This window comes from Odontomachus brunneus, unplaced genomic scaffold, assembly GCF_010583005.1.
Source record: "Odontomachus brunneus isolate Ranch 3 - 2012 unplaced genomic scaffold, Obru_v1 Obru_scaffold_013, whole genome shotgun sequence".
NCBI lineage: Eukaryota > Metazoa > Arthropoda > Insecta > Hymenoptera > Formicidae > Odontomachus > Odontomachus brunneus.
The window spans coordinates 1,648,736-1,676,582 of NW_022639463.1; the positions used below are offsets into that span (position 1 = coordinate 1,648,736).

At 40.9% G+C, this 27,847-nt stretch overlaps 1 protein-coding gene and 1 long non-coding RNA gene across 17 annotated transcripts in view; one reads left to right on the forward strand and one right to left on the reverse strand.

The window, feature by feature from the left end:
* LOC116840940 (homeotic protein antennapedia) overlaps nt 1-27,847 on the reverse strand; it is a 108,856-nt gene that overhangs the window by 30,850 nt on the left and 50,159 nt on the right. For 3 of the 15 annotated variants that reach the window (XM_032808317.1, XM_032808315.1, XM_032808306.1), the window contains exon 1: nt 5,634-5,865. The exons of 11 other annotated variants lie outside the window; for them this stretch is intronic. The gene's annotated coding sequence lies outside the window, so the exon portion shown is untranslated. Of the gene's footprint in view, nt 1-5,633; nt 5,866-14,430; nt 15,199-27,847 lie in introns of those variants that run through there. One more of the 15 variants, XM_032808316.1, reaches the window with a different exon arrangement.
* Nucleotides 6,194-10,513, forward strand: LOC116840944. 2 transcript variants are annotated; one of them, XR_004377452.1, is made up of 4 exons: nt 6,194-6,340; nt 8,585-9,012; nt 9,162-9,233; nt 9,322-10,513. It is a non-coding gene; the product is annotated as an uncharacterized LOC116840944 (long non-coding RNA). The 2 variants fall into 2 exon arrangements; XR_004377451.1 differs by having other exon boundaries at nt 9,162-9,325.

Sequence of the window (27,847 nt, forward strand, 5' to 3'; positions counted from 1 at the left end):
GAAGTAAATACTTTACGAAATATTTCATTTTTTATATCAGTATATATATATACTGATATAAAAAATGAAATATTTCGTAAAGTATTTACTTCTTTTGATCTTATCTGAATATTTTTGTAGAACTTGAAAAGTAAATAAGAACGAGTAAAATTGGATACTCACTTATTCTATACCCAAGTATCCGCGCATTCGGAATTTACACCGTTATTAGATAGTAGCTTATTACTTGAATGTAGCAATGGAAAAATGTAGTAGGCGAAAGTGAAAAAGAGCGGAAAAAATGAGGTTACTGCAAAACTACTAAATGCAAATTTCACTGGCGAGCTCTGCATAATAAGAGAGGTAACGCTATAATTTCTACTGCCAGTGTATAGATATGGCAGCGTGATAGTCATGGTAATGTCCGTTGCGAGGAAAACGTTTAGACTTTCGCGTGTTTTCACCCATACGTGTACATATTCCCCATTACGCCGAGATAAAAATAGAAATATTATACAATTAGGGAATAAGAAGAGCTGCGAATCTCGATTACACATAGATACACGCATTTGTGCACATACGCGAAAGCATAATCAATTTGTCTCGGAATTATGCTACATCTTGGTAGCGTGCGTAATTACTAACTGTAATGATCGTCTATTAGCACTAGTAAGTGTTCGCAATTATCTCTCGTGTACAAAAGATTAGAACTATCATTTTTATCATATTTACATTAATATTCAACTAGAGAAAGAATAGTTTTTATGCAGCACATATATAAAACAATAAGGTCGTACATAAGGTACTATTTTTTTAACGACTCATAAATGTTATTTAATGTTTGACAAAAGTCAAAATTTAACGCCCATTTGTTCTCCTTTGAATGACAAAAATGGAAACTTTCATACTATTCGAAAATCAGCAAGTATACGCTCGCTGCGAATGGGACAGGTCATTGTGAGGAATGTCTTGAAAAGTAAAAATCGCAGCTGCGTTCTTAGCTCGCACAGTCTGACGTCTCAAACGCAAAGATCAAACAGCGGGCGAAGGAAAGTAGCGGAAGAGAGAAAAGGTGCCATCGGGTAGGGTGCCACCCTAAGAGAGTGAGATCGAGGATTCGATCAGAGGGGTAGAGGGGTCGGCGGAACGGACACGGTATTGGATGCTACCAAGGATGGGGGCTTACGGTAGGGGTAGTTTGACAAGTTGACAAGAGCACAAAGGCCGTGGCAGACACCCTCGAGCGAGCCGGCAAGAAGAGAAGGGGCAAGCGCAAGGAGGGTGGGTAGGTTAGAGCGGTGATAGGGGCGTCGCGACGCTCAGCGTCCGACGGAGGTTTGCTGGGTAGAGGGGAACCTGAAAGCCCGGTAGATCCGACGCCGCGAACAAAGGATGGCTCACCCCACCAGCTCCCGGATTTTGGGAACGAGATCGCCTATACCGACTTGTTCGTAGTCGCGAAGATGCACGCATGTGTGTGTGTGTGTGTGTGTATGTGTGTATACTTGCGTGTATATGTGCTCGTGTCAGGGTATACGTGTGCGTGTATATACACGAGCGTGGGCGAGTCCGAGTTTGCTCGACCGACCCGATAGATACGCCGCGGGCCTAATATCGAAAGTTAAGGGTGAAGCTGAAGCTCGTGCTTAATTAAATCAGAGGACCGTGACAGATAACCGTGCTCCCTGACCCGAAAGGTCAGAATCGGACGACCTGATTTTTGCACGGTATCGGACAATTTGATTTTTGTTTTCTTGCGACTGAACGTAAATTGAAGTTTATACGTGTTTTGAAATGTGAGTAAGTTTAAAAGTTGATCTTGAACTATTCAATGATTAGGTGGGCCAAATTATCAAATGTCAAGATGTGCAAATGAAGAATTTTTTAATTATAAGACTGGGAGAACTAGAAATGCGTATTTGGATCCGATTTATCGTTAGAGACTTTGCGCTCAATTAGGTCGAATAATTCTCTTGATATTCTAAGAATATCTTCTTTCGAGAAGTAACATGCGAACGTAAAATTTATTATATACCTCAGATGCGGTTCCGCAGGATTCTGTCCTGGCTTCGAACTTTAAAGAGAAATGGGGAAAGAAAAGAATACGCGGTCCGCGGACGTGAAAGTGCTGACAATTTTTCACAAAGAAATGCCGTACCACGTACCGATAACCGTTCAAAAAGCAATAAATATCTTCGCTAACCATCTTCTATAAGGCAACCCCCGCGAAAGCGTTCCATTCATACTACGTATAACGTTAGCGTAGGTATGCCGACTCTTCCCGCTTCCGAACCCCCTTCGTCACCGCGTTTCGGCCCACATTGATACACATATCGATTCCCTTATGGTTTACGAGCAACCACTGTGATTTATCGCGCTCGAGAATACTGCATAGCGTCATTAGAAACATCATACGTGCTACGGAACGTCTGTCATCCTGTAACCAAAGTAATTCAATGATCCACGGGCCGCCCCTTTCGTCAGAACCCTTTCAGCGTGGTTAACTTGCGTTATTGATATACTATTCGCCTTGTGGAGGCTCAGAAGAGAGAACAAAAATCATGCTACAAGAGAAAAAAAATTTACACCGTACAATACCAACGTGTCTGTTCGTGTGCTATTACGTATTTTGCTTTCCACTCTTCTTCGTGCCTATACCGAGCTTCTCTTCCACATTGTACGTCGCTAACCTCATATCTGCGCAGCCACTAAATCAGAAGTGCAGCGAAGCGTCTACGTTCCCTCCGCTTCGCGCACCGCGAATCATCCCTCTATATACTATAGAATTTCATTTTTACCATCTAGTAAGGTGATCAGGATAAAAGAATAAAAATCGAAGTTCTTATATATTTTTCAGAACAATTAGTAAAATCTTCTAAATGTTTGCCGTGAGAATAGAAAGGACTAAACTGAAAAATTAAGTGCGTTCTTTAAAATAATTTTTTTAGTACAAATTTAGAGAGTTTTATACAATTTAAATTCGATACAAATTTGAACTGAAAAATAAAAGTAAAAAAATGAGATTATCATTATTAACTAATTTGTTTAAGAATAGGTATAATAAGTATTGAAAAGTCATTTCTATATTTGCGACTGATTGAACAGGCATCTGCGACTGATTTAACAAGCCCATACAGAAGTACAAGGAATTTTTAAAAGATGTTAAAGAGAGTGTAGTGAATATAAATAAATAATTATATGTAAATAATTATATTACTGACTTATAGAGCAAAACGTATGAAAAAACTGATATAGAAAAATAATCCTATTACTTTACTCTTTGTAATAATGTATAGACCTCTCTTACAGCGAAAGACAATCCGTGATAGGAATAATCCTTCGCCGGTGACCCTCGTCAAGTCGAAAGGATAGTAACCCATTACATATTCCTATGTTATCGTTATATCATATTGAACTATCGTACGTCTCATACGTTTCATGTAATCATAGATCATTTACAGCAACGGTCACTTAATGATACTGTAAATATCTTACTTGATGGATGAGTTGGTATCTACAGCGCAGAGATGGAGATAACCCAGACTCATGAGTCGTCAAGAAAACGTGAATAAATCTTATAGGAACCAAAATCGCTCCTTCGATGCTTCACGATCAAGGAAAGAAGAGAAGTTCGCGTGTGTGAGGAAACGGAAAACCGGACAGCGGGGCCCGGTCGATTATTACACAAAATGACTCTCTTATCTCTTCAGGTAACCGAATGACCTGTCACGCTTTTCCTACCGAGTTACCTATGCATTCCCCTACCCTTCGCTAACGAAATCGGTCTTCAGTCCTGAAGCTCCAGGTTTAAGATCTTAATCCGTGATAATACACCGTGGGAGTGTCGCACTTAGCGGAACATTTGTTTCGGCCTTTCACTCCTAGAAGTTAACGGCCTAATGTACGGCTATGATGATAACTTCTTTTCGACGCTTGAAAGGTGAGGAGTCACAAACTGCACTATCAACAACAGTATCAGCAACTATTGTATCGGCTAACTGACCGATAATCCGCTCGTTATAGTCAAATTTCTGTCAAGTTGCTGAAGACATATCACAGAAACAGATCATAGTATATGAGGCAGCATTTTTCGCAACTCAAAAAATAAATTAACGCACATGGAGAGCATTGAATAAATGTGGGCGAGAAGGATATTTAAGAATTATAAAATATTGGGGGTATCAGGATCGGCTTGTGCTAATTGAAGGTAGATTCACGAATGTTAGTAAAAGACCGGAAAATCATTCGGCGCGTGCGTTTGACACGGCAAACATTGCACAGGTCAACAAATTAAAGGGTATGTAATATCACATGAAACTTTATATTGATTTCCGAAGGAATTTGGTGCGCTGAATCCAAATCTGGCCTCAGAATGGCGCCATCACGTCAGGATTTTGAGATATTCTAACCTAAAAGTGAAAAAATGGCTATTTTAGGGCATTATTGAAGTTTCCTCCTGGTTGCATAGAATTTTACCGACAAAAACTAAACAAAGTACCGTAAAGTACGAATCTTGCCCTTCAATTTCCATTTTGGAACGTCCAAATAGAATTTTTTTTCACCGAGATAGAGCAGATTTAAGTTTTTACTGCATACAGAAAATCAAATAAAGCGATGATGTCGGTTCATTTGAAATACTTTAACCCTTTTTGAGTAGTTCTGGAAAAAAGAGTTTGTAGTTTAAAGGGTCCCGAGGGTCGCTGCTCACGAATCTGGATTCAGATTTTCAAAATTCTTTTGGATTTGGAAATTTTATATTGGATCCGCCATCTTGAATTTTGAAAATCTGAGTCCAGATTCGTGTGCAGCGATCCTCGGGACCCTTTGAACTTTTTTTTCCAGAATTGCTCAAAACCAAAAAGGTATTTCAAATGAACCGACATCATCGCTTTATTTGATTTTCTGTATGCAGTAAAAACTTAAATCTGCTGTATCTTGGTGAAAAAAAAATTCTATTTAGACGTTCCAAAATGGAAATTAAAGGGCAAGACTCGTACTTTACGGTACTTTATTTAGTTTTTGTCGGTAAAATTCTATGCAACCAGGAGGAAACTCCAATAATGCCCTAAAACAGTCATTTTTGCACTTTTAGGTTAGAATATCTCAAAATTCTGACGCGATGGCGCCATTCTGAGGCTAGATTTGAATTCAGCGCACCGAATTCCTTCGGGTAAACTTCTTATTTCTTTTGTGATAAAAATCTTGTAAACCTGTGTTATTATCTTGTCCATAATATATATATGCACTAATATCTAGCATTTGGCTCTTAATGGTCGTATTTCTCTATTAAATTTAGGTGTTATCTATATAAAGTTTAAGATACATATTTGGTTAGATCATAGTATAGTTGATCGAGCATTGAAATCACTTCAATCAAGACAATTTTGGTTAAGATAATAACCTATTTTCGAGGGTTTGAAGGGCGAAGAATTGCCAACTGAAGTGTCAGTAATAGTTCATTACGCATTATTACATTGACTAACTGACCCACTCATCATAGTCAACTTTCCAATCGCTAGGAAATCATCAGGAACGAGATATTGCTAATTGAACATCGAAGTTACTTTAATCAAGTGGATTTTCCGCGGCTCCATGAGACCAGTCTCTTTTCTCTGACAATTCTCTCACACATCAGCGATACAGAGCAGACGTACCTTTCTCCACATGATATATCCTCGTGTCGATTTCTCGCAGCGATCGAGAAGATCGATGATTCGGCCGTCTGCAATTTACGCACACACCACTGCCGTCCCGGTGCACATTCACGCGCGTAGCGAGCCTTGTTGCATTAGATATCGGCTAATTAACATTACAGACAACGTGAGCTGTAAGCAGGCCGGTAATTACGCATACCGGACGCAGTATGCGTAGACGTAGCGTCCTTATCGGCACCGCGTCGTTGTCAACCGCGAAAAACCGACAGCGGCGGCTGTCGGCAGACTGTGCAAATGGTGCCAATTAGGTGTACACAGGTGTCAATTTGTCGGCGTCCCTCGTCACGCTTTCGTATCGCGAGCGCCGCGACGAAGGAATCTCTGAGCGAGAGCGAAGCAATTTTCGCGCGCCCGCATTAGGTGATTCGCATCGCGATGCAGCCGCGTGACGACGATAATTAGTCCCAGTACACACGCTGGTATAACGGACCCGGTCGACTCGCGGCGTATTCTGGAACGGCGTGACTGTCGACCGACCGAGGTCTAGGAAGTGTTCGAGTTTTCTAATAAACGCTTATCCTCACAAGACGTTCGCGATCTTCACTCGACGCCGAGCTAATTGAACGGTCGGAGGTGAGGAGATCTGGCAATTCACGAATCCGAGACGATGCACTTGGTTCATAAGAAGAAGAAGAAGCGATCCCACGGTAAATCAATCATTGTCCATTTGTTCTCGCTTCCATATTCGGTGCAGGTATGAGTCAAGCGATGATATCTTCGAAATTGTAGAATCCCGTGCAATTATAATTTCCCAGACTTCTCGCGGATGCAAATGCCGGTGTTATACGCGAGTCCGTGACACGACGTAATCGTTTACGCAATCACGTGCGCAAATTCCATGCGCACATATCACGGCTGTACGCAACGTTACATGCTCGGCTGTGTGCTCCGGTGACAATAATGATGTCAAAATTTCACGGCTCTTCTTCGACGTGTCGTTTATAAGGAAAATTTGATATTTGTATGATCTGCGACTCAGCTAAGGGATCATCATAATTTGCGAGGTACACGTGTGTGCGTGTGTGGGGAAGGAATCACTGTCCGATCCAATTGCACTGTTTGACACATGCACGATAGCGGCGACAATTACAACATTGTTCAGCGCACTTTCACCACGTTGACTAGCGGAAGCTTCCTTGCACTTTCGACCGTCACGTTGTTGACAGCAAACTGTGCGTCTCGACATTCGCGTACACGTGATGTAGCCCGCACAAATCCGCGTGTGTCAGAGCTTCTAACTTGGTAGAAGCACAGACAGGAACGAAACTACACAACGTGAGGACTAACGCGCGCGGAGAGAAACCAACAGACACGAACTATGCGTGTGCGTGTTCATGTGCATGCGTGCGGGGGGAACGAGACCGGAGGAATCGACAGAGAAGGCGAGAGAATGGAAAAAAAAGAGGGACAGAACGGCGGCAGAGCGCAGGGATATCCACCACGCGCTAACCAATTCCGCGAGCGTCGCGCGTGCGTGTGCGCGTGTACATGGACGGATGTGAATGTGTGCAGAGAAGCGTATCCTCCCGTCGAGCGTGGAACGGACGAGAGCGTCGAGCTGTCAGCGCACCCCACCCCGAAATCCCCCTTGAAACCAACCCCTCCTACTGTGACGAACCCCCCTCCACATCACAAGCTCTTTCCCTTGACTAGTCGTTCCTCTCTTCCACCCCCCTTTCGAACAACCCCCGGCTGTGACAACATCGGAGGAGCCGTGTGCCTTGCACGAAAACGAAAGTAACAGAAGCGCGTGTATCGACGTGAGCGAAAACTATTCCGGAGAATATTTCTACAAACAATATCGGGATGTTGGTTACACTGTGCTTCAAAGCGAATATGCAAAATCCTTTGGTGTCAAATTGTGTTGGTCAGAAAAAATGTTAGGGATTAGCTATATTGATGGATGCAATTATTTATAGTAACTTTTAAATTACTGCAAATAAGTATTCATGTCATTAATATTTTTGAAAAGTCTTGTCTTTGACGATATTTCAAGTAGCATAACAAATATTATAGAAGAAAAAAATGATTGGTTTAACTAAAATTATAGTTACTTTTGGCACCAACAATATTTTTTGGTTTGCCCTAACACGAAAATTGCTGCAAAAATATGCATGTAAAAGTTATTATCACTAATATTATAGTAGAAATTAATAAAACAATCATTTCCTTGACCATAATTTGTAATAATTATTTCTTTATGTAATTATAGTTACATATAGCAGACATTTTTTCTCAATATAGAAAGGTATCAAAATTTAGAAAAATTGTAAAAATTAGAAGCATTATGTTAATATTATAAATACGTATCAATAAGAATCGGAACTTGAAAAGAGAGTATGGGGAATAATAGTAAAAAAAAGATTAATAAATAAAGGATAAAAAGTAATTTATGAAGCACTGAAATACGAAAACTGCCCACGAACGCCCGAAAAGCAATTTGGTTTCTTTACATTTTTACTGACGTAGACGAATCATAATTCCTCGGAATTTCACTTCCAGCTCGAAAAATTCCTTTTCGGTTCTTCTTTCGGCCTTTCATTTTGACTGCCACATTTTAAGTTTTACATATTTTTTTCTGAACTCAGGATTAATCTTTCGATATAAGTAAGGAATTAATAATACGAATTCCTACCTAAACATCCTACCTAAACGTCTCTTATTATTTTTATATACAAGGTGCCTAGATTAACTTTAGTTACAAGGAGATATACTACAATATAAAAAAAAAATATTTACACGTTTGTCGTTAAAGTGATGCTCGTATTAAGTCAATATTAGAAATAATCACCATTTTAATATGACAAAATGAAGTATCGCGATATCCTTTCATATTTTATACGTAGCATCCATTAGTAAAAATCTTTTTCTTCTTCTCGAACTGTTCCCAGGTTCGTCCCGGGAGATTCTACGAGGGTGGAAATTTTTTTTTGAAGAAAATGGAGTTGGCCTTTGTCCGAGTGGCGAAGTGATGACTTTATCCAATCGACTCACTCAATTTCTCATCTGTATTCTTTCTCTATCCATGGGCTGACCCGCGGTCCTATCCATGGAAGAAAGAGAAAGAACCGGGTGAGGGAGAGAAGCGCCCATGAGTTATGGTCGCCATTACGGTACCGATAATTATATGCTGCTCCATAGCCGCTCCCTCCTGTACGTTCTACGAAAGAAGCGAGAGGTACGGTAGATGATATCCTGCCTGCCGACAAACAACTTCGAACAGCCGACCTTTAACGTAACCGTACGTACATCGACCATACGTTCCCTCCTGACTGCCTCGATCGATCCATCGATACGTTCCGGTATTTCAAAAGAGTCGGTAAGTAATTACGTTGATGCGAAGTCGATCGCTAATATGTGAAGTCTCCGTGCAATATGTTGATCGGTATCTCTAGAGAGGAGCCCTAATATTTTATAATCCTAAAATCGTCCCTAGTTAAGAATAATCGCTGGTATAAACAATTCCAGAAAATACGGGAGTACTTTTGACGAAGAATGATGGCCGAAATATTGTGGGTTGCGTCCCGACGAATTGAAAAAGTATTATTTAACGTATCAAGACAATATACGGACAATAAAATAAGAAGAATAACGGAGTGCTTTTTGTGATTCAATAAAATTGTTTTAGTTGATGAGACAGTGAAGAATTGGGGGGAGAAAAGATTTGTAACCGGACACGGACACGGCACTCACACACGCAGTAATGAGAAATCCCCATTGTCTGGAAATGGTGGTCGTACATATCGAGGAAAGGACTCGATCGTTTCCTTACAACTCCCTGCGGCCCACTTATTATGCTGATTCACTGACAGAATGCAATCATCTAAGTATTTCATAATGGTTATTATCGCATTAAATTACCCGGAATAACAAAAAGATAAATTAAAAGAAAAACCAAAAAGAAAAGAGATTAAATTTAAAATGTTTCGTCAAGAAAAATATAAGTAAATTGAAAACTGAGTCACAACATGAAGTAAGCATAGATATCAATGCGAAAGTTTTAGATATTTGTTTAAAGATTATAAAGATTATAAAGAGATAGTGTTGAATAAATTATAGTTTAGTAATAATAATGGATAAATGTTAGGACGTATATGACGCGCCTGGTGTACACAGTACGAGATTCTTTTCTTCGCGCGCCAGTGCTACCACTCGCTCCATTCACCTGGCAATCGCGCCAACATAAATCTAACCGTACGGGTGGTATAGAAATAAAATAATATTGCACGCGAGTAACTCACATCAAAGAAAACGATGACCTATGCAAAAATGTACACAGGCAACAAATATCTTAGAAAACACTTGCAGCAGCCATCCCGGATACTTAATGACAATCAAATAAATCCACCTTGGGAAACACTTCCGTAACTTCGGAACGCGGGATTGCACCTCGTTGAAGAAACATAATTGTCGGGCCGTAATTCAGTTTCCGATTGAGATCGCGTAACTTATTGAGACATCGGTGTGCTTAATGCGCCGTTACGTCACGCTCCGTGACTTTTACAGTAACAAATTGGGACAGCATTATGCTCGTGCATGAGTTTCGACCACAATATTATAGCGTGCGAACGTCATTAGCATAACCAACAAGCTCAACACAGCGCCCCGCGCAGGATGCAGACGCGCCGAACACAGAACGTTGTTAGCTACACGTGTAAAGTTCATCGGGAGGGGAGAAGGGACGCGCGCGCGAGGAACGCAACGAATTTATGGGAACACACCAGGTGTATCCCAGCAGTTCTTGATCTTCTGAGTCGCTGTGTGAACGCGCCCTGACATATTCTCAAACTGCATGTCTCAATTTTCATTCGCGCTACTTACACATGATTATGAATGACACATGCATGTCGAGTATTCCCTTCCGCCCCCCGCCCCTCACCCCTCTCGCTTTATCTCTCGTCCCACACATGAATAACATTACTGACCGAGTCGAACATCTGAGTGAGCTCCACCGAACGCCAATAATACGAACAATTTCACCACTTGAGATAGCGCTATTACGCAACTGAGAGCGGCCGTTTCCTTTATTGTTTACGAGCGTGAGCTTCTTAAATTCGTGTTATTTTCGTCCGCTGTCGCAAGATGAATGGCGTGCAGGTTTCTGGCAACAACGCGTTTCGAGAAGGAAATAGAGTAGAGAGAAATCGAAAAAGGAGACGAGGAGGTGGAAGAAGAAGAATATGAGGGGAGAGTTCATCCTCCGCCTAAGAAAAAGTTAGAAGTTGTTCTTGAAGAACGTCGTTCGCGAGACGTAAGCGGCCGCCACTGCCGCCGTCGCCGCCGCCGCCGCCTCATCCCCGTATGTCGCCCCTCTTTTGTTCCCGCTGCCTCTTTGCCTTTTTTTTTTCTGCGCATCCAAGAGCGGCGTGTGACGCCTTCGGGGCGCCGTGTCTTGTTATCCGCGTGATGTATGGTGCGCTAATTGTACTACGCTGAATGCCGGCCGCGTTATAATAAAATCGATCACCCAGTTGTGCGCGTACGGTTGCTCGCAGTGATCAGAGTCCGTTGAAATTTCGCTTCATGAATCGTTTCCCGATGCCGGGACATTTCTAAAGCAGACAGGCGACTCGATGATACTCTCTCCTTTCTGCAGATTTAGATGTGCATTCGTATCGAGCCTGTTACGAAAGTGAGTGGCGGCGATTCTTTTTGTTTGATGCGTTGCCTATACTATAAATTATCGAGATTGTTGACTTTTTCCGCGGCTATAGTTTTGGTTTTCCGCCCGGCAACGGAATTCTCCCCCTTCCTGCCACCCGTTGGCCCTATTTCCTTAACCAGTCCGTTGGCATTCATGATTTATCGCAAAGGGAAATACGAGAAATAGCAAGAGAGGTCTGCGTTTTATGCGCCTTGTTTCTATCCTCGGATAAAAATGTGCTTTTCCCCGCCACAACTAGGTTTTTGGGGTCTCAAACACGGTAAGTGAATCAATATCTATTTTGGAAAGTGTCAAATGGTTTTTCAGAATATTAACCGGTTTATTTTTACTTAAAATTTCCATCTCTTTCTTATTACTTTTGTGCATAGAATAAATAATAATGAGTATATGAACGAGTATCCGCAAATGAGTAACTCAAATTTCACACGTTCAATGTAAATCCCTTACGTTAATCTTGCGTGTGTATATATGTGTGGGAAATCTCTTTCTACAATATTTTAATTTAATATAACGGTTTTTATGAATCTTAAACTTTGCTGTTCGATTATATGCGATTCACGAGGTTCGTAATGAGTTCCTGGAACGACCTTGGAACGCAGAAGCGCGAAAGGCGAGGGTGATACTGGAAGATCAGTGGAAGCACATTCTTTTTTCTTGTATTAACTTTGTCCTTTGTATGTCGACTTGTACGGTGGAAATCGGAGGAAAGTTTGTGCCGCCATTGTGGGCCGGCGAGGCGAAAGAAGAAAGTTAAAATCTCATGAGAGCATTGTTGGTTGCGTCACTGTCGTGACGCTATCCTTCTTCTCCATATTCCTTCTTCCTTCGCGGGCCTCGTGTATAATATTAAAATTTATGACTAAGACCATTTCAAGTCTGGTATAGTCAGTTTGAGCTTTTTCTCTTCAGCACTTCTCTCTCGCCTCCTCTCCTTTTTCTTCTCCAACTTGTTTGCCTTATCCTAGCGACGTTTCATCGTCTATCTCGTCAATTATTTCCCCATATATTTCGTAATATCTTGTATATTTTAGCCCGAAATATATATCTTTCAATGATTTCTATATTAATTATTTTGTTCTGCATCGTGCAAGCGCTGGTTAATGTAACTTCTCGAAAATAATTTTTGGAAGGATTATATAGAGTTTGGATGATGCGGATCGACAGAAGTTATCTGAATAAACCGGTTCATCTTACCGTCAACCGAGGTTCTGGATATCAAGAGATCATGAGAACAACCACATATGCGAAACGGTTTGCGTGTAACAGTAATCAGTATAATGATCAGTGACCGAATTGACGTATCGCTAAGATAATATATATGACGGCATATGGCGGCAGATGCATTGCGCAGCGTGATATGCTCTAACGCGTCATTGATAGCTCACCATCCCTTTCCTTCTCCCCCTTCTCCCCCGTTCCGTCCCCCACACTCCCGCCCGTCACTCTGCCACCCTCCATCAAATTTTCCTATCACCCCCGACTATTCCCTTCATTTCCTGTCCCGACGGCCCTCCTGCTCGCCCCTGTGCTAGCCTCCGCTTCCTCCTCCCTTCTATCACGAACGGAAGGGACGTAATACGAGCGAGGGGGACTTACGACCAACCAGCGTCGTTGCTTTTAGGGATAAGAATTCCGTTTGTACCGCACCCAAGTTCTATTTTCACGCCAATGTTCGGCGGAAAAAAAGTGACACGGTCAGAAAGCGTCAGCAATTTAACGTGCACACACTGATACGCCAATGTTACAGTTAGCGATGTTATACCTGGCATTGTCGCAGTTAGTGATGTTTATCGCTATCCAGATTGTGAAAGGCCCGGGAAAGGATTTTGATGTCGCACGAAGAGAAAGTACCCCGGATTATTTTGCTCTTTTTCGAGAAATTTCTCGCACGCTACCACGTTTCGAGGAGTCGCCGAAAGAAATCGTCGGTATTCGATCGGCACGCTGGCGAAATTTGTTGATGCGTCAGAAAAGAAGAAGGAGATTGTGGCGCGTTGTAAAACGCTAGGATAAAATGGCCAATGATCACAGTAGAGCCGGAGCGTCGTAAGAAGCGGGATAAATTGCAGCTAACACTGGAATCTGTGTTTTTGCATCGACCGCACAAGCCGCTTTGGAATCTACCGCGGATCAATTACAATTAAGAGCGGTTAGCGAATTGCCAAACGTTTCAGGCACGCGGCGTAGGTATATTCTACGCTTTATGCCCCGCTCGCGAGAGTTTTCTCGGAAGACGCAATTTCGTATTATTAAACTGCACTACAAGAGTCCTCGATTGCGAGGGACAAGCCTGTTCACGAATTGCTTCGGTACACAATTTTACTCGACATACATAACGTGTATAACGATATGATATCGATAACAATATATAGTTTTCTTGAATTCTGCATGACAGTCATTCTAAATGACGGCTATCACAATATTTCTACGCGAAATGTAAGTTAGTTAGTAGGCATACGCACATTTTAGAACTTCTGATGGAGCTTTGCGAAATAAACAAAATCTCAATGGACGTTGAAGAAGTGACGAGGATATCGCAAAAGAATCAGAAAACAAGATATAGCAGATAACTCTAGCACTCGTGTGTGTGTATTTCATCGAAAGCCACGCAAATTTTGATGGATAAGCGAAAAGTGAAGAATGAATTCCGGCGCGATCATTGATCGGTTGTTTTGCAATGTTATGCCCGAAGCGTGTTTCACAGCGTGATCCGACATTAATTTAAACGTCATTTTATCTTCTCTGTCTTACGATTTGTCATAACATCGTCACTTGCAAAGTGCACATTTTGCAGAAAGCTGATGCTGCTCAACAGTAATAAGCTGGACCGTTTGTATATAAACATTACGAATTTGAAATTATCGAGTGAAAGAGTGCCGCCACATCAGAAATGTTAATATCACGCGTGTTCTTTTGAACAAGACGCAATTATGAATTTCACTCTCTTGTCGTTAAATTCTCTATTTCAGCGAAATTGTTTCTCCCTTTTTTTTTTGGATTACGCGAGAACATGCCATCTCCTAATTTTCGACAATTCATAGCGTGATCAAGCTCATTCGTCTATCCGCTCACCTCCGTCGCTTCTTTTTCCGTCGCCTCCGTCGGCGAGGTCGCCTCCTAGTTTCCCCCCTGTGCAAGGGGGTAGTTGCTCTCTCCCGTGGTTTCAGGGCCGTTGCTGCTACGCTAGGCTCGACTTCTTCCCCTGCCTCGCTTCTTCCCTGCACCGGGGGCCTTGTCTCCGCCCCGGCGCTGGGCCCCGTCGTGGCTGGTACTTCCCTTTACACACCACCGCCTCAGAAGTCTTTGTCCACGAAGAGCGAACGAATTCGCCGACAGTCACCGAGCCAGGTACGACGGAGAACTGCGTGGGATCAGAAAAACCCGATACCGACGACGAATCATGTGTCCTTTGGGCAGACTCACTGCGGTCTATGGGGTAAAGCGACCATGTAAGTCCATTCACCATCACCCTTCCCTCACTTTGCCTTCGCGAAATCTTTTCACACGATTCTATGAACGGAGGGTGCCGCGCGAAGTGCCCGCGGAACGCTTATTACGACGCTCGTAACGCTGCGGCTTGATCCTAATGATACCGCTTCGAGGGGCGAGCTCTTACGTATTGGATTGTCTTGAGGAGATGTCGGCGAACCCGTTATCCCGGCTTGCCAGTTGAGGAACAGAGAGCTGTGTGCCAATGAACAATAGTAAAAAATAAGCGAGCGTTTGGCTTAGCGCGACATAAAGCGGATCAGACCAAAATTATCCTTATCCACGTCGCTTCTCGTGCCTCGCTTATGCGAAGTCGCTGACGGAGACGCTGGTCAGATTCTTTTTTTCAGCTAACGTGTCGTGCGAGGTCGACGAAACAATGCACCGATACTCAAGGCGTCAGGGTTTAACGGTGATCGGCAACGGAGATCTACGAAGTCCAATATCTTGCGATGCGAAACACAGTTCCAACACGATTCTCCAGTATCAGCACACAGCCGAGTCTCACCCTCCAAGCTAAGTTTGCTCCGTTTCTTGTTCTTGCTTCAGATATAACGCAAAAATCAATGACGGGGCTAGTTCGAAATGCCGTTGGACGAAAGTGTTTTTGCTCTATCTCGCAGCTTCTCGCAATATTACACTGATATTCCCTCTCTCTATCTCTCTCTCTCTCTCTCTCTTTTTCTCTCTCTCCACTTAGCCGACGTCCTTCTCAACGTGCAGCTTCACGCTTCGACGCTAAAGCACAAATGATTCCGGAAATTCCAAATGGCAAGAAAATAAACATCGATTATTCGGGATCTGTTAACTGGATGTCGCCTGTCGTGTCAATCCTGAGCCGTTGTGTCCTGCCGCCGTCGTGAGACCTTCCGTGAACTTGTTGTTGCTCTTGAAGAAGTACCGCACGTGTGCCGCGTTGCACGAAGGGTCGTAATACGGGCTGATATCGTTCGTCACCGAGCGAATTCCGCACGCAGCATCTCGTACGCGATCAGCGGTCCTTCCGGGCGCCTGGTGCGCGTCGGCCAGCGTCGGGACGGCTCTGCGCTCGCCAATTCCCATGGAAAGCCGCGGACGGTGCCGCGGTGATGTATATCTTAAGCGAGAGATGCGACGACTCTGATCCGCGAATTCCGCCCGCTCGGTTTCGCAGCCTCCGACCGGCGGGACCGAAGCGCCGCGACGCGAGGCGCCCTGTGCACATGCGTTAAGCTTCACTCCCCCGATACACCCGTATCCCCTTGGTCTTCCTCCGCAGCTCTTGCTTCTCTTAACGCCCCCGTGATCCAGCACGGTGGTAGTTGTGTAGAGCACCGAAAGTCCCTTCTCTCCCCCCTCCCCCCTCCCCCTCCCCCTTTCCCTCTTCCCTCCCTCGCCCGTCCGCGGGGGATACTAGAGGCATCCACCATACACTGTCATGTTGCTGCCTTCTGTGTCAACAAAGGACAGCGCGCGCTGCGCCTCATTCATGCCCTCCCGACTGATTTTGCTAATTGCGCCGAACAATTTCGACGATGCCGTCCTAATAATATCGATCACGAAATTTAATCGTTGGGAGGAGCGAGAGAAGCTAACGGTGGAGAGCTTTCCGCGCTCTTACATCGCACTCTAGGATATTCTCGATAAAAAAATTGAGGTTCCAAAAGGCTTAGAGTAAATCAATGATATTGTTCGGGACGATCAGCATCGTTGAGCGACTCGAGACTTTGATACGTGTCACATATTTTATTTTCCATTTTCCAGTCATATAAATAACGTGACAAAGTCACGTGGACTTTTTCGGTAGGAAATTAAGTTACGTTCGATCAATTAATTCACTACGGTGGAGCAATACGGGGGCTGCATTCGTCGCGAATCCACACTTCCTCCTTCAACTAATTTTAATCCTCAGAAATCCTCCGACGAAAATAACGTCGCTGACGCTAACTAAACCGTTCCACTCGCGCACATTGCATCCACGTGCCACTTATTCAAGCTTCTATCAACCGCAAGCGTACGCGATTCGAATTGAATGCCAAGCTTTCGATGCTCGGAACGTGCACGGCCTACAGCGTGGCGAAGGCCGCGGAGAAAATTGCAGAAAATCCTGAGTCCGTCCACACCGTAAAAAGCCGCTGACGGATTCGGCCGTCAATCTTTCAGCAGCCGTCGTAAACCTATCAGACAACCACCAACATCGACTCCCGTGAATCGCTTCCAATACCTTTGCGCGGTTACGAGATAATGCTCGAAAGAATAATGCGTTATGAAAATACGATAGTGGAGTAAATGCGTCTCGATCTCCAAACCATTTACATCAATTTCTTATCGAAACATAACAGATTCTAGACATCTTCTTATCTTTCGAAATCTATAAATTAGTTTATTCGCATAATAACCTTTATCCCTGTCGTGTTGATCGTACACGGGAAAAAATATTTGGTTGAATTTACCAAATATCTGGTCGAATATGAACGATTCAGAAATTCCGATTGAAGTAACTCGAATTCTGTTTGAAGTCAACCAAAAATCTTGTTAACTTAAACAGAATTCGGGTTACTTCAATCGGAATTTCTGGATTCATATTCGACCAGATATTTGGTTAATTCAACCAAACTTTTTTTCCGTGTACGAATCATAAAAATGTAAGAGTAGTTCATCGTTCAGGACAACAGGATGTATATGTGTGTGTGTGTGTATGCACGCGTGCGTGTGTGAATCAATTAATTTTTATTTAATATAAAGCGCGATAATTAATAGTGCTAGCACGGTCTAAACGGTTATTACGCACTGCGGTGAAATATACACGGAATATAAAATGCTCGACTAAAGAGAAAGTGCGTTACGTTGTAAGTATTGATCGTCATTTTGTCCCGTGCCGTAAAAATATACGCCTACCTAGCGTGAAATACGTGTAACTTGTAACGATATTAACTAATACTTATTATTAGTGATGACAATATTTTTGGATATCCGGTTATCCAAAAATATTATCGCTACTAATAATAGGTAATCAGTTAATATTGTTGTTTGAATGTCGGAAGATATCTAAGGGACTCCGATATCTTCGGATACCCGACTATCGGGAAGATCACCTAGACATTCGAGCACAGTGATTGGTATGCACGGTACAGAGAGAGAGAGAGAGAGAGAGAGAAGATAAAATCGGCTGATGCGAAATTAGCTGCTACGAAAATCAATAACGGAGAGTAGATGGGTATTATCCGGGTGTTACCGGCGATTTCTAGTCCCGAGTACCCGGTTATTTCAGGTAGTACCCGAGTAGTACCCACGAATTTGAGTACCAGGCAGATACCCGGGTATAAGCATTATACTCAGTTTATACTGATAGATATATACTGATTATTGTACTGATAGCTAATGCGGACATATATATTATAATACCGATATTATACTATTGTTATTACAGATTTTCAGAACTGAAGGAAGACTACAAACCTATAACGTATAGACGGTAACACGTTTTGGTACACTGAGTTGTTATTGCAGGTTTAACTCACTAGGAGAGATTTAAGGGACGTTAAAGGTACTAAATTTTCGGGCAAGTGTGGTAATCGTCCTGCAGATCGCAAGAAATTAACAAGACACTAAGTTGCAGAGTGTCGAGCGTAGAAAGGTGTAGCATCGAGAAATCACAAACTAGGCAGAGACCAAGGCAGCAGAAGTTCGCACGTTGGTGAAGAAGGAAAGAAAAACAAGGAGAGGAATCTAAAGAATGGTAGTAAAGTAGATAAAGAGAGAGAGGAAGTATAAACCAACGAGCAGTGGCCGTGAAATAAACCAGGAGTTGCCGGCCGTGTAATTGGACTTTTTTGAACATGATCCCTTTTTTCCCTTTTTTTCAAGAAGAGGTAGGAAGTACAGTAGGATTTCCTTAGTTATCGGAAATCTGTTCATATTATTTGCATGCATACACAAGTTTGGCTCGAATGCTGTTAAGAATCGATGTTTCCGAAGAGTCGTGACTCCATGATAGAGAACACCCAGTGAAAAGAACGATATCGAGCATAAAATTACACTCGTGCCTTGCTATATTTTCGACATTGCGAGTGAAAGACGTGATGACGCCACCAATAGCGAAGACAATATCGTCAGCGGCAGCAAGAAGCAGCCAACCGTTCATTTGCCCAGTTAACTCTCGATTGCAGACGTATTGGGGCTACTGCCGTACCCTCATCCTAGGCAATCGCACATACGCACACAGGCGCGCGACATACGCGCCCATGTGGCCTCGTCTCATAATCAGTAACCTCTTCCTCTTTCTACTTCTTTCAGGGCCCACGCAGCTGGTTGTATCTCACGATCATAGATATGTTCAGCGTTCGTTTGCAAGTGGTCGCCGAGCGATTGCGTGAGCATATGCCACCAGAACTACGTGACCCAGTTCGTTGATGAGGCGCGTAAAGTAATCAGAGCTACGTGACAATCGAAGAGCGTTTTGATTGTCATCTTGTTGTACCGCCCGGCGATCGACTGTCCATCGACGTTTTCGTATCGTGTTCCAGCAAAGTATCATCAACGTCGGTGCGTATGGAAGTTACACGTTGACTGACTGCATTCTATTCTGCCTACGATCAGTGTGGCCTCGCGATAGTACGACACGATATCCGCGGTGAAACGTAGCAATTGACGCAAAATGATTTGATAAAAAGCCTGAATCGCACAAGCAAAATCAGATTATTGATGTTATCGATGTATTACGTAAGAGGAGAAGCATGAAATTGTTATATTCAAATTTCTATCGTTTCCATGCAGTCTCTCGCGAATTAAAATTCCGCGCAGGTTATATCTTTTTGGTTCTACCGTGTACGTGCCAACGCGGCGATATCGCTTTTCCGGTATTCGCGTAAAGCGGAGCCCGTCGACAGTCTCTTCTGCAGCCTTTCACAAAAATATGCTTTAAAATCATGAAGTGTAAAGAGAACGATTACGAAGAATTTATTAGGAAATTATGTCTCCGCGTGTATGCGCGCGTGTAGTTGTGCTCTAGACTCTAACATTTGGGATGATCAATAAAAAATAGGGAAGTATTAAAGTGATAAAGCGTCGTCGTCATCTCGATAATCATGCAAGATGTCATCATGCAAGATGTGATCCTCACCATTTCTACTCAGAGACAATTCAGAAGCGTGCATTTAATGAAAGTCGCTCGGAAAGTCTCACGGAATTCGTTGTTATTTTTCGCCAAGTATGGGTAATAGTACGCCGGCTTGAGTGCTACAAAATGGAAATGGAAATCTCATTCGCCGTTATTGCGGCTGGTACTTCCCATTGGGATGGAACTGAAAATGGTAAACAAAACAGACGCAATTGATGGTACACGTACGAAATACGCGCTTCTCACGCGTCACCCACACTTCGAAAGCGTCGGGTAGATTATACTGACGTATAAGGGAGAATCCAGCCCTGTGGTAGGGAACTCTCTGCGGGAGTAGCCCGTGAAAGCGGAGCCAGAGAAGTTTCGCTTCGAGAGCGTGACGGGGGTGGAACGAAGGGTGGCGTGCTACGAACGGAACGGAGAAACGCTGGTGAAGGAGGACGCCGGGGGAGAGAAACGGGCTGACGACTCGGGGGTGGGTTAAGGGGGTAGGCGAGGGGATGAGCCAGAGTTGGAGCGATGGCAGAGTATTGATTTAGTGGGTTTCACCGTCTCCTTCTATTTGTCTGTCTCGTTCTACATCTCCACGTCTCCACCGTCTACGGCCACACGGAAGGCGCATCAGCTCGTTGTTTTAGTGCTGTCGTATCTTAGCCGGCGCGATATATTTTCGGTCCATCACGATGCTTTTCATTATTTCCTTTATGTGGATCATCTCATACGATGACTAAGTTTAGGTCCTCGTGAACGACTGTTATTTTCACACGTTAATTTGCCACGGTTCTCCCACAATTTTGCTTTTGTGCTCATAGAATTGTTAATTGTATGAAGAAAGCTTAACGTTTAAAAAAATTCTACGATATACAGCTGTTCTTATAACGACGTCATATTAAGTTTTTATAACGATATCATGTTAATTTTGAAATAATTGGTAATGGTATACACTCGATGTATCGTTATCACTTTTCTCCACGTTATACTTAACGCTTGCCAGTATCGATCGGATAATTTCTACACGCGGTACTCAAATTCGCGGCTATAACCCGGATATTCAGGTTATACTCGAAATAACGGGGTACTCGGATACTAAAAGTTCTATCTGCCATCTGCTGTTGATTTCCGTAGCGGTTAATTTCGCGTCGGCTGCTTATGTCTTTTGTTATTTTTGTTTTCAAGATATGATCTACATTAATTACGGTATTCGAATGCTCGGGTAATCCTCGCAGTAATAGGATACCCGGCTATCCGGGAGACATCCGAAAGACTCAGGTATCCGGACAATATTCGAATAGACGGATACCCGGTTTCGATACCTTTGTGTCATAATTGACAAGTTACGTGTGTGTAAAAATATCGCTGAAAGTTCACTGTATAAGTTCAGGCGCGGTTACCAACTGAATAACTGTAAAACTCTAATTGTAAAACAAGCTGGATAAATGCGAGACCGGTTCTGAAAACGAGCCAAGTTTGGGACACTAAGATGTATTTTGATATTTGAGTTACATTTTTGTAACTTTGAGATGTATCTTGATATTTGAGTTACATTTTTCAAGATGTATCTTGATATTTGAGTTACATTTTTGTAGTGAAGAAGGAGCACTATACCGCGTTTAACTCGTTGGCGTAAGACAAGGTCATTTAAATGCGAAATTTCTTTGCCGAGCAGTAAATGTTGACCCAAGCATTGATGAATATGTAAACCGTTTGTTCAGGTGAACGCTACACTACAAACAGGCGGCATTGTATCGATCGGTGTCGTTTTAGCGTTAACAAATATAACACGAAGGTGTACGATATGCAAATTAAGCGACGGGCAATAGGTTCAGTAACAGTGTTGTAGTTTAATTTAATTCAGAATGATCATTGTTACGGTGCATTGGGTATGCTTTAGCTTACTTCAATATTTTACAAAAAAAAATACTTTGATAGTTACAAAAAATATATATATATATATCATAAAAAATATATATTATTATTAATAAAATTATATAACTATTTCTTATGTATAGAAATACATTTTCATTATTGATTGCTTCAAATTTCAATCGTATATTGTATTTTATTGCGCTTATGTTATTTTATTGTACCAATTATCGTATGCTACATATATATATTTTTTTTTATTTATTTATATGTTATATTAATTATATTTTTACGATTAAAATATATTTCTCATTACTGTAATCATTATTAAAGCGTTTACATTTAGATATATTTCAGAAAAGTGATCAATCTATAATTAATATAATAATTAATATTATACTTCCTCTTGTGTGACACAAAATAATATATGCACGTGTAAGTATGAGTTATGAAACGTACGAAGAAAATAAATATCACTTTGTAGTCGTACACTGATATAATTAATAATCTTTTAGTTGCAGCACACCTACGTAACAGAGTTTAGGACATGCGAGAAGAGAAACCGAGATACTATCTCTATATAGTTAAGAGGTGTTTACAAGTTCAAGCAGTGAATCTGTGGGTAAGTGGTGGAGAAGATGGCAGTAAATATTCCTTGGGTGCTACTCTCTCCTCCCTATTCCTTTTCTGTATCCTTTTTCCGCCGCCAGTCTCCCGTCTTTTTTCGCGCTCCAGCATATCCCTCTCATTCTGACCAACATCATCCTCCGCATCGCGGAATTCCAATTTACCCTTTCCGTGCCTTTTTTTCATTTCCGATAGGACACGGATAGGATTCGATAGGACACGGTTCGAAATGAAAATATTTAATTGATTATGTTGCAAATAGCGACAATCGCATGCTATTCGTCCATTTCTGAAATTACTAAGGGTCTACTTTCCGGAAACATTTCTAAGAAATACCTTGACCTTTCGAATATATACTTCCTATTTTCAGTTTTCTATTCTCAAAATAATAAGTTTTATAATTGCTTAGTATAATACAAAATTATTAAGAATAAAATTAATTATGTGCATCATTTATTTCATAAATATATTAAAATATATAATGTTAAATAAATAATGTTCAACAAATTTCAGAAGAATTATGCAAACAAATAAAAAACTATACATATGTATAGATAAAAGGAATTCTTAGAAAATGATCGTTCGGCTTTTCTTTTTTAACAAATTGTAAAAAAAATGGGAAGAACAAAATGGGAAAAACAATTCATTACATTTTCTTGTAAAGAAAATGGGAAATACAAATAGTTAATAGTTAGACGAAAATAAAATAAATATATAACAAACTATATAATACATAAAAATTATTCGAGCATATAAAAGAAATACAGCAACAAAAACGGTACAATATATGGAAATTGAAAAAGAAAACGAAGATAGGAGTAGAGGAGGTATCGTGCAGAGGGATGAGAAAAAAGCGTTGCTGTCTGCAGCCTCGGCCGATACGTAGGAGAGAAAAGGATGGTACTATCGCGTGGACTGGAAATGAAAGAGCTCAACCCCGAGCGGACGATAATTCATTCCTGAACCGAACGAGGCAGCTGAATCCGGCGTTGCACACGTGCACGATTTCGTGGAATGGGCGGCGCTTTACGTGGAAGCTCGCGACTAGTGATATCAACGGCTACGGAATCCACGCTACGTTCACAAAAAAAAAAAAAAACACCAAACGGTCCTTTCTTTTTTTGGAAAATTAATTCATTGTTCTTCATATAGTGCAAATCGTATTCAGACCGAGTGCACTTTTACTAATTTTCTACTAATTAAAGTACCTCACCTGTACGGCTTTAAGAATATCTTAAATTTTGGATAAATAAGACAAGGAGCTGCTCCTTCCAATCCGAACATTATTTAATGGAAAACGCTCACACACACACTCAAGTGTTATCGACATTTAGTATACATGTAACACTCACTGGTACTCACTTCTCATTTTCAATAGTAAGGTTCTAAGTTTATCATACAACAGCGGAACGTGCACTGATTTGAAGCAAAAAGAAGAGGTTCTTTGAAATGTTTCTACGACGGCGCAAATTCTCCTGCGGAAGTAAATTTTCCATCACAAAGCGGTGGTGGGGAGAAAGTGAAACTCGTCTTTGTGCAGGCTTCGTTTTCCCGACTGTCGGTGTGACTGAAAGGACTTGGGATACCCTCATGGCTACGATTCCTGCAGCTGACTTTCACCACTATAAAAATATAAAAGCCTTCCCGTTTCGGCATGTTACGTGAAATGATGCCGGTAACCGTAGTGCCATCTAAATTCTTCAAGCAGGAATTTGTGTTCTTAAAACGTCTGTTCAAATGCTACTAAACTAGTTCCCAGTAGCTAAAGAAACTGAAGGAGAATTTCAAACATCTCTCTTACATAATAGTGAAACTACTGTCTGATAAAAAACAAGCATTATAAATATTTCATCTCACGTTTATATATGATGATGAATATGTTTGATTTTGAAATATCTCATCATGTAATAATCAGACAGATTTCAAACCGTCCTGTTAGCATCCCGTTATTAATTTTTGTTCTAGAGTGTACCTTGGAGACCCACCCCATCGAAGACCCAGGGGAAGAAAGGCAGTTTTGGCTCGAAACGTAGCCAACGAAAGGGCGGGCAGTCAGCGTGAAACGAAAAGCGAAATTTAGATGTCATCCCCTTGACGCGATGCTTTCCTCCTACTCCCTTCGCTCATTCCTCTCCTCGTAAAACAACTAAATGCTACTCTATGATGATAGACAAAAATACCGGCACGACCTTCTAGAATCGCGTCAAATGACTTCTTTAGGAAACCATACCTCAACCTTAATAAAGTTATTAGGACACTTTCTTTTTTCTCCGTTCCGAGAAATTTATGACGATAGAAAATATCAAGGCATAATTAACATAAATTCCGGATAACATATAGCGGAATACATGATGGATTTCATTTAGAATATGTAATATATAGAGGTCGTATATATATTCAAATCATAAAAGTGTAGAAAAAATTAGTTAAAAAATATTTTAAAACATGCTAAAGAAAATCTAACAGTCGCATAAAAAGGACTTCTTAATTGTATATTTACATAGATATCCTGTTTGCTCGAATAACGTAGATATGTCTACTGCTATAATGAATCATTATAATTTTCGCATTTGGATTCGAAAAAATTTTAAATGACTCCTGAAGGTTTGTCTTTTCAGAAGGGAAACCCTAAATTTTCTACGAACAGAATTAGCTCATCCAATCAGGCGCAACATTGGAAGGGCGGGTTTAATTAAAATCTTCTTGGAGGCAAGCTACTAAGTCCACGACTGGGATACGTCGCGAACTGTAAGAATAGGACACGTAGAGGAATCTCTACAACTAGAATTTCCGAGCGATTTGCCAAATTAATGGAAAGTGATATGACGTAACAATAACGAAGAGATATGTACCATAAAATATTCTATAATTATATAATATGTATATTTATTATAGAGAACTATATAATATATAATAATAATTATAGAATATATAATAATAGAATAAATAATTATAAAATATATAATTATAGAATATATAATAATAATTATAGAATTAATAAAAAGTCGTTATAAAATTGTATTTATAATAATTAACTGAAGACCATAGTACTCGGGAAGAAAAATAATTTTAATTATTTCAAAATAAACAGGAAGCTTGCTTTCCTTTAATAGATGATAAAAAGAAATTTCAAAGTCATAGGTACATTATTCATGACCAAACCGGTATCGAGATATAAACAAATCTGCATATCATTTTTTATTTGCGTAGAGGCCAATCGAATATTTAATTATGGAAATAACATTAATATATTTAAATGAGACAGTGACATATTATTTAATATCATGCTTTATACAGAAGATGTGACATTGTACGTTACGAGAGATTCTTATGAAAAAAAAGAAAAGAAAAATATGAGACTAGATAAAGAGTGTAAAAACGAAGAAATATTCAAATATAACAACAAAATTTAAAACGGGACTTTTTAAACAGAATTCAATAATATCTATGTTCAAGGTTAAGGACTGCCAATCGATCGATGCGAAATCTTAAATGGATCTATAAATTCATCAAGGCTCCAACATCAAACCTATATTTACTCTATTATACAGCCTCGTTTTTATAAGCCGTTTACGTTTAACGGCAAATAATCGTTTAGATGCCGCGCCATGATAGGAGCTATAAATCTGCCGGCACCCATGGCGTTCGAGCCGTATTATGATGGTGCGGGAATGCGCAGGTCAGTACTGCCATTATTTTGAGCGGGGTGCGGAAGGTGGCAGCACCACAAAAACAGCTGCGTCGCTCGATCAGCGTCCTTGGGATGGAATGACATGCGCCGCCATCTGCTGCACCTTGCCCGAAGGTCGAGTACCTTGGGGTTCCACCGATATTAAATAGAGGGCATTGCTTCGTTCCGCGAAAGCAACAACAATTGTGAACTTTTCTTAACGCAAATCTCGGGAGGAATATTATGATGAACTAGGCGTTTGTGGAAACTCCTTAAGCATACTTTTATTTATCATAAAACTTTTATTTATCATGAAAATGTTCCTTGTTATCTTCTGCGATGTTACGCTATCTCTTGCGGAGTATTGATTTTCTGCGCCAATAACTCAGCGACTCGAAGGTAACAAAGTCACCGATAAATTTTCGAATACCGTTCGCGGTTCCAAAGTGTGTATCTCCCAAAGCATACTGTATTGATCGAAACAGTTGATAACCCGAAAAGCTTAGGTGAATAAGCTAAATGGGCGGAAATACCCCGGCTGATATTCGTTATCTTTTCATTAATCAATTCAAAATGAACTCTATTAAATAGATTACAAGTAAGATAGAACTAGATGGTTTTTTTAATTGGTATTTTACATAGCACCGCATACAACACAAATGTTCAAAATATATTCTAGAGACGTCCTAGAGAGAGAGAGAGAGAGAGGGAGAGAGGTGTAATATCTCTGGGATGTCTCTGGGATGCATTTTTGATATTAGTGCTGTATGAGGCAATACGTCCTGGAATCATTCCGAATATGTCTAGGATGCTTAACTCTTTCAGGATCATGGGAAATATTTTTCCCCGATATTTTTCTTTATTTAGTAGCGAATTCATAATGACCGACAGTTTCTTTTTGGCATAATGTGAAAACGGAACGTATTTATCGCGATTTCTTTTCAATTGGCACCACCAACAAATCTGAGCTGTCAAAATAAATCGGTGGCAAATGCAAATTTTTCGCGGGTTTTAATAGCGAAATTTTCGATTCTTATATGTTTTTTTCTAATATTTGTGCGTATATTAAGTGGTTATTTTATTTTATTTAGCAAGTATATATTTACATTCTAATAATAATCAGCCACATAATAGTGCTTGTAAATATATCATACTTGATAAAATATAAAAAGGGAACTGTTTTTTCTATGGGCGTGTATGTTATTTAGTTGTATTTTATGTCATAATAAACTATAAAAAACAATTAAACACTTTCTTTCTCTCTTTCGATTACCTTGTAAACCTGTAAAGGTTGAGGAGTATCTTAGAACGTCTTAAACACACTCAAGATCATTTCAGGACGTTTTGTACTATAGAATAAACAGCTCTTTCTTATCGATTTCTTTTACAGCAAATTTATCGAATTGAAAAACAAAAATATGCAGTATTTATAAACTTTGTCTGTAGACATTGTTTTCACTACAGTTTTCCGATGTTATGTCGATTATATCTTTAACACTGAACGCGCGGTTAACATACGAATCCTTTGTATCAGCAATGATATCTAATTATACCAGAAATATTAGAAATTGTAAAAGCATTCAATAGGCTGTGATCAACTGAAAATCGAATCACATCCTTGCCAGTAGGTAAATATGTAGTATTTATTAACTTTGTAGTCATTGTTTTTACTACAGTTTTCCGATGTTACGTCGATCATATCTTTAACATTGAACGCGCGGTTAACATACGAATTTTATATT